Source organism: Dermochelys coriacea, chromosome 26, assembly GCF_009764565.3.
Source record: "Dermochelys coriacea isolate rDerCor1 chromosome 26, rDerCor1.pri.v4, whole genome shotgun sequence".
Lineage (NCBI taxonomy): Eukaryota > Metazoa > Chordata > Testudines > Dermochelyidae > Dermochelys > Dermochelys coriacea.
Genome location: NC_050093.1, coordinates 4,530,205 through 4,538,105, shown reverse-complemented (window position 1 = coordinate 4,538,105; position 7,901 = coordinate 4,530,205). Strand labels below are relative to the sequence as shown.

At 52.0% G+C, this 7,901-nt stretch overlaps 1 protein-coding gene across 3 annotated transcripts in view; it reads left to right on the top strand.

Moving 5' to 3' along the window:
• Positions 1-1,165: 1,165 nt before the first annotated feature.
• The window catches only part of LZTS1 (leucine zipper tumor suppressor 1), a 44,607-nt gene continuing 37,871 nt past the window's right edge, over positions 1,166-7,901 (top strand). Inside the window, exon 1 of one of the 3 annotated variants that reach the window (XM_038385117.2) lies at positions 1,166-1,363. The gene's annotated coding sequence lies outside the window, so the exon portion shown is untranslated. The remainder of the gene's footprint in view (positions 1,364-7,901) is intronic. The other 2 variants (XM_038385118.2, XR_006277091.1) reach the window with 2 other exon arrangements.

Sequence of the window (7,901 nt, the reverse complement as noted above, 5' to 3'; positions counted from 1 at the left end):
AGTGACTCTAAAATTCTATATAATTTAATAGAGAATAAGATCTCTCCTAAAGACGGGGGGCCGGGGGGGAGAGAGATGAAATTTGTCACCTAGATTACTGCAAACCATTTGCCCAGCTGTCCCTTATGGAAAAGCCCTACAGAATTTCACAGGCTGTTATCGCTTTTCTAAAGGTTTTCGATGTGTCCTATCGAATGGAATAGAGCGTTCTTTCGGATGCTGTTGAGTTCTTTAGGATGCTCCAACAATTCTGTAGGCGGGTTCTCTGTCGGATGGCTCAGACAACTACTACCGAGCCGTTATTGCCTTCATCCCTGTTAAGTGCTGTTGGGAGTTTTCCACAATGGATTAGGAGATGGAAGATAGTAATGGGCGATTGGTATCGGTGCTTACATGCCACCTTCACATATGAGAGAGAGAGAGAGACTCTCTGGACATTTTTTTAAATCGTTATGAAACATTGTGTTGGATTCAACAGGATGGGATCTGATTCTCCCCCTGCTTTGCCCCTTGTGTTGTCATTTACATCTGGGCTCACGGTCACCCGTGGGAGTGGGGCCTTCTGAGCGGGTCGCATGGTGCAGCCATTCTGCATTCGAAATGCATCCGATGCAGTGAGCTGTAGCTCACGAAAGCTTATGCTCAAATAAATTTGTTAGTCTCTAAGGTGCCACAAGTCCTCCTTTTCTTTTTGCGAATACAGACTAACACGGCTGCTACTCTGAAACCTGCCATTCTGCCCAGGGGTAGATGGAGGTGCGAAACAGTGCAGCCCCAGCCGGCGCGCGCCCATCTCTAAATCCCACCCGGCTTTCCCCATAAATGCTGGAACGAGGGGGGCTGCCGCACCCCCTGGCTCGAAGTGGTTCCCATCATACACCCGGAGAACAATTTGGTTCAATGGCTCTCAGCACCCCCTCTGTACACATTGTTCCCGCTCCCCTGGCTTTCCCCCACCAGTTCAGCTCCCCCCCCATGATAAAGGTGACAGCAAGCCCGGGAACTAAGGCAGGGCCCGGCTCTGCTTGCAAGGGGAAGGGGCGCTTGGGGAAGGGGGGTGTCGGTGCATGCTTTAGCTAGCGGGCAGAGAAAGGGGGGGGCCCCTGCTAAATGCCCAGCTGTCATGCAGGACACAAAGCCCGGTGGCTGGGCTCCCCCCCCCCCCGGCTTGCGGCCGGCCCGCCAATGAGCGCGGGGCGTGCAGAGCGCAGCTCCGCCTCCCCCAGCCCGGGCGGCTCCTGCCGGGGACGGAGCGGGGAGCAGCGGCCGGGCGAGGAGCCAACTCGCCGGCAGGAGCTCGGCGGCGCTGAGCGCGTCCGTGGAGCCGGCGAGGGCGCAGGAGAGCCGCGCCACGCCAGGGAGCGTAAGTTCCCCCCCCCCGTGCCTAGCGGGGGCCCCAGGCCGGCGCTGGGTGCAGGGGGAAGGGGACGGGCTGCATGTTGGGGCAGGTGCTCTCTGGGTAGCGGGGCTCCCTGGGGAGATGAGCAGCAGGCTGGTGGAGAGGCACCGGGGCGATGAGCCCTTTTGGACAGGGCGCTCCCAGCCCCAGAGGAGAGAGGACAAGCGGGGACAGGTTTCAGGGGGGTAGCCGTGCTAGTCGGTATCAGCAAAAATAACGAGGAGTCCTTGTGGCACCTTCGAAACTAACACATTTATTTGGGCATCAGCTTTTGTGGGCTAGAACCCACTTCATCAGATGCAGGGGGGACAGAAAGCTGAGCTCAGCGGGCTGGGGACATGGCAGGGGTGCCGGGTAGCACCTGCCGGAGTTTCGATCCAGTCACTGCGGCAACATGAGAGGGTTGTTAAGAGGTTGGACTTGTCCCAGGAGAGACTGTAAGTGGACTTGCATCAGCAGAGGCAGGGGCGCTGGGACAGTTTGTAGAGTGGGGGTGCTGAGAGCCATGGAATGAAACTGTAAACCCTGTATGTGATGGGAACCACTTCAAGCCACAGGGTGCAGCAGCACCCCTCGTTCCAGCCCCTATGACTAGAGGGAGGGGGGAGTCCCAGGCAGGGAAGGAGAACTGACAGGAGGACAGAGAACCAAAGGGGGTAGAGATAAGATCCAGGCGCTGTTGATTCGTCAGCTCATCAATTGGAGTTGTCTAACTCAATCCTGTAGGTTTCAGAGTAGCAGCCGTGTTAGTCTGTATCCGCAAAAAGAAAAGGGGGACTTGTGGCATCTTAGAGACTAACAAATTTAGTTGAGCATAAGCTTTCGTGAGCTATAACTCACTTCATCGGATGTAGGCAACACACACTGTGCACTCGCAGTATGCTCTGTGCATAGGCAATACACAACATGAATAGTGCAGACACAACATGCAGTGCTCGGTGCAACTGACATACACCTAAGTACCCACACTTCACATGCAACACACAATGCAAATTACACACATAACATGCCCAGGGCACACGCATCACGCAACATAGTGGATGGACAATGCACAATGTATACACAATATACAATGAATACTGGTTGCACACCCAGCACACAGGACACACAATTTAATGCATGTATTGCTCTGTGTGTGTTTTTTGTACAGCCCTATGTCGAATCATAGCGCACACAGCCTAGCTCACAGCTCCTACGAATTACAACACACATGGCTGAGACACCAAGACAGAGATCACCAAAAAAGCCAGGTATTGCTCTTGCCCAATATGAAACCAGTAACTCTGTGGTGCCCAGCACAGGAACGTCAAGAAATATTCATTGCTTAATACCAGTTACTCAATGAGTTCTGTCAGAGCAGCACAGCCGGTTATCTCGGGTTCAGCTCCTTCCTTGCACTAAGTCTTGAAACGTTCCTTATGGAAGAAAGTGGAGAACATTTTTCTGGTATGAGAGCCTCAAGGTCTAGTTTGGTTCAGTTAGAGTGCAGGGGAGTTGAGTTATACATCCGGCTCTGCTACGATGGGAATCCATGTACTGTCTGGGAAGATAAGAGCTAGAACTGCAATAACTGTTCCCAGCTCCGTACAACATTCAAGAAAAGGACTGATCTCTTGCATAAGAAATAAGTTGCTGTGGGAAAGCAGTGAGGGGGTGTTGTGTTAGTGGAGAGGGAGAAGCAAACAGTGTGAGGGTGAAAGGGCTTATTGTTTGTGTGGGTGTATGTCTCTGTAGATGTGAGTGCTTTTATGTGTGTGGGGGGGGGGGATGCATGCGCACGTGTGTTAGTGTGTGTGTGTGTGTGTGTGTGTGTTCGGGTATTCATGGCAGTGTGTTTAGAATATGGATGCTTGTGTGAGTATTCATGTGAGAAACCCTTACTGGTCTGTGAGGGTGCCAGTGTTGTCTTTGGGTCTAATGGGGTTTCATATGCCAACGATGGGAAGATCAGGGCTCTGTTTTTGCTGCCAAAAGCAGCACTTGAGGGTTTAGCGATGCCATAGCAGGGGAATGCTCTGTGCCGTCACCTCCCACAGGTACTGTCGTCTTCTCGTGGTGTCCAGACAGCTGGGCATCATGGAACACAGCAGCCCAGCCTCTCACTGCCCTCTAGCAGATTAGAAGTTTGGAGGATGCCCGCGGATGTGGGCAGGTTTTCGTGTGTTGGGGTTCGCTCCCTTTTTAAGCTGGCTCACTGGTTTGCGGTGTTGGTGGATTTTCTGCACTGGTTTAGAATTTGGAGTTTGGGGTCTGTGGAGTGTGTGTCGCTTTTCTAAATGTGTGGGTAAATTTGGCAAATGTTTAAAGTTTGTAATGTTTGAGAGGCAGGCACAGTGCGGTCAAGTTCTGCACAAGATTCCTGTGTGCATAGCTCTGTCAATGCACCTTCATCCTGACCTACAGGATCTATATCATTAAATCAGTGGAGACTAACCCCTGTCATGTGATGAGGGTATTTGCCTTGAGATCCTTGCTCCCCGACTTGATACAACACTGTATTATTTTAGTCCTGAACCTCCTCACAGCTCTGCCAGTGCCCCTTAATCCTGCTCTGCTGTCCCCTCCTCCTGGCTAGTCCTGTATCCTTTTCAACCAGAGAGTGCCAGTTGAGACTAATTATATTTTTCTTTTCCATGTGGAAAAATAAATATCTATGTACTAAACTGAGATCAGCAAACTCATTGCCTTTGTGACCTAAGGCCTATTGGAGCCCAGCTCGTTTGAGGCGAAAAAGCAGTGCCTAATCCCATCTCTCTCCCAAGTGTTTATTCCTATACTTAATACTCATTGTTCAAATACAGCCAGCGAGGTTGTTTTTCTTGCTGAGTGATGTGGTGAGTAGGAGTGTGAGCAGACGTGATCTCAGTGGAGTGCACCACCTGGAACAAAAGTCCTAATGAGGCTGCACTATCTGAATTCCTGATTCCGTCACTCCAGACCCTGATTAAATACCTCACCAGAGGAGAGCCTGTCAGGTTCATCTTAAGACATCCACAGCCTCATGCACCCCCTTGTAATCACACCCACTCTCAGTAGCACACCCAAATCCACACAGGACACTTGGATGCACATGACATTGCACAAAGCTTCACAGTCTCATACCCAATTCAGGACTTAATGTTAAAAGGGGCTATTTTGTCAGCATGCAAACCCTGCCATTTGGATGTCTATCTTTGGATACAAAATCACTGGTGCAGTGAATTCTGCGTGCAAAAAAATCACTGGTGCAATACACTGTGGGTGCCATTAATTGCACATGCAAAAGTGCACCCGCAAAACATGGGGCTGCCACACACAATCTGGCCTTTTGTCTCACACACACAGTTGCACACGTACGTTTTCTGTCACAATCACAGCCACAATTGCACGGTCTCTCACATCTGAGCTACGCATGCACGCACACTGTATTTTACCCTTCACCCCTTCAGTTCACTAGTGTTGGAGACACCCAGCTGTGTCTGTAACAGACCCAGTTCCCAATATGACAGCCTCACTTGGCACTGCAGGCTACTAAATTGGTCTTAATTCACTCTAATTCCACCCACCACCTTAGTCATTCTTCACTGGCAGGCAGGGCTGGAAGAGTAGTGGGAGGCAAACAAACATTCGATTCTCACAAGAAAGAGAGAACTCAAAAGTTACTTCCCTTAAAAGCCCTGCTGAGTGGTTTGGGGTGCCTGAGGCTGGGGCTTTCTGTTCTGGGAGTGCAGAAAACAAGGGTTCCTCGAGCCATGTCTCCACTCTGGAGAATGGGGACAAGGAGGGTGTCCCAATGCCTGGCTCACTAGAAGGGAGAGAAGCAAAGATACTCCAGGCTGGCACTCTGCTCCCATGCTGGGGAGAATGGGCATATGCCATAATCGGTACCCTCGCTAACGACTGTACTAATAAAAAACGCAAGTCCCCCCTGAGGGCTGAGCCTTTTCTCTGTGCACTTGCCCTTGCAAGCTAGGAATGGCTGGATGAGCAAGCTGGATGCGAGGGAAGGGGGCCTTCTACTGAGCCCTCCCCAAATGTGGCTGACTGATAGCTCCTACCAATGGGGCTGTGGAGGAGCAGCACGGGGAACACCTCCGGCACTTGGGGGAAGAGTGTGAGGGGGCAGCTGCTGGAGTGTTGGCATTCACAGGGTGGAACTGGACAGAACGGACTGACCTTGAACAGAGGCCGTCTGACGTCAGGGATGAGACTTGTTTGGTCTCTTTAGAGGCAGCAAGAGGGGAGGGAGTAGGGTGCCTGATATAGGCTGGCCAGGCAAGGAGGGAGGTTTCTTACTCATCACCACACTAGTTAACAAGGCTGGAATCGGGTGCTGGGAACAGAAGTGACCTAGTGTGAGCTATCCCTCAAGGGCCTGTCAGTGTGTCTTGGTTACTACTCCTGAGCCCTCTCTAAAGCATTATTGTATTAGTTCTAGAGATGGGCCTGGATCACAGCCCTCTGGCAAGCCCACACTTCAGTGTGGTTGCAGTCCAGACCACAGTCCACCTACAAATGCCATGGCTTGCCCCTGGCAACACACACAGAGCACTCAGCAAGGTCCAGGCCCTGCTTAAATCGAAATGATCCGCTCAAAGATAAAGCGATGAGGAGACATTGGGAAGTGGGCTGATGTGCCAAGGGAATGGGGTAGCCTGAGGGAACGAGAACAGAGGTGGAGCCAGGCATGGTGAGGAGAAGGAGCGTGGAGTGAGTTGAGGGGAAAGAGAGATGCAGGATGGAGGTGGGTGGTGGTCAGGTGACTGGGGCAGCAGGAAAGAGGGATGGTCCCAACGAAAGGGCTTTAGCTGGACTGGAGGGATGGGAGAGGTGCTGAGATGCCTGAAGGCCAGAGATCAAGAGGTTGTGGTCAAGGGGAGTTGTGACTGATGTCTACAATGGAGTGGGAGGTGTAATGACGTGGGTAGACACACCCCTGCTAGCTCTGATTGAGTTAGCACACTAATCATAGTAATGTAGCCACAGCAGATGAGCAGCGGGGACTAGCTCCCCACTTCAGGTACGTGCTCAGGCAGCTTTGGCTACATTGCAAATCTTAGCACGCTGGCTGGATGAGCAGGAGCTCAGGTAAGTCTCCTCAAGCTGGAAATTGCCCCTTCCCACTCTAGAGTAGCCAAACTCTGAAGCATAGCCTGCGGTTCGAGCTATAGGGACTATAAAACAGACCTTAAACTTCTCAAGAGCCTGCTAGATAACAACCCCTGAGGAGCAACGGCGCTGGAGGCACTGGCTGAGACGCAAAAGAGGCCGAAGCAACAGCCTGGGCAGAGCAGCAGGTTGCTCAGATTGAGGCGTAGGAGGGCCACTGGCTGTGGCAGGGATGCAAAGCAACAGAACCGTTCGACAGCGGGATACCCTCCTGCTCATTAACCCACCGCAAGGGCCCGAAGGCTGCAGGGTGTCTGTGCATTCAGATACTCTGGTGACCCGTGTGGGGGAGAGAGACAGGGAAGGGCACACGGGTAGGTAGGTGGGTGGCTAGGGAAGGGCTCCAGGACAGAGAGAACTGTGTGTGTGTGTGGCGGGGGGGGGGGGGGGAAATGGAGTGGCCCTCTCAAAGAGAGGGAAAGATTTGGGATGCTCCGAAGTGACAATCAGCCTGTGGCTGTAAAATGATTAAATCCTGCTGGGCGCAGTTCTCTGCCCCGTGCAAGACGCCACCAGGAGTTGCATCAGTAACCCTGGAATGTCCCTGCGGGTGCGGACGAGAGACTGTGCAAAGGGGTGACTGAGCCCCAGGATGCTTGCTGCCCCCTTGCCCCAGGCCTGCTCTGGACACTGGGCTTGGGCAGACTGAGCTAATTATCCCCAGATTGTTAACTTCCGTCCTTCCCTTTGGGAGCCTTTTCTTGCCCTAACACGGCTGCTACTCTGAAACTTTTCTTGCCCTGTGAGTGAGTGGTGTGAGTTGACACTGGGTTGTGCTTTCTAAGGAGGCATTCAGGGCATGCAGAGAGGTACTTCCCCGTGGAAACTCCATGCACCCCGGGTACATCCGCAGCTGCCAGAGCAATGGAGGATAAGCCACGCTGAGTGCTGGTGTGGATGCCACCAAATTGACCTACTTATGGAAGACCAGATCCCCAGCAGCCTAGCTGGCAGGAAAACATGCAGGTTTGCCATGGAAACCTGCCTGGAAGGCTTTGATTCACCAAAAATTCATCAAACCAGAGACAAATTGGCACACTGGCACAAAACACGTTTCCATCCAGTTCTAGTTGGGGCTAAACAGAGGCCCTGCAAACTTCAGGGTAGATGAGGGTCTATCATTGGTAGGAAACCTGAGCGTTTCTTCTTACTGCCTGATTGTTTACTTTCTTGTGTCTCCATATTCCTTTTTCCTCCATCATGTGCTTCCCCCAGCTGGTTGGCTGGGAGGCCTTAAAAGTCGCCAGCTACCTAATTTATTTGACATTGCCTGTTTACCTTGCTGCTCTTGAATTTGGTTTTTCCTGCGAGACTTTTTGTAGGTGCACAAACAGAAAGAAAGGAAAAAAAACCC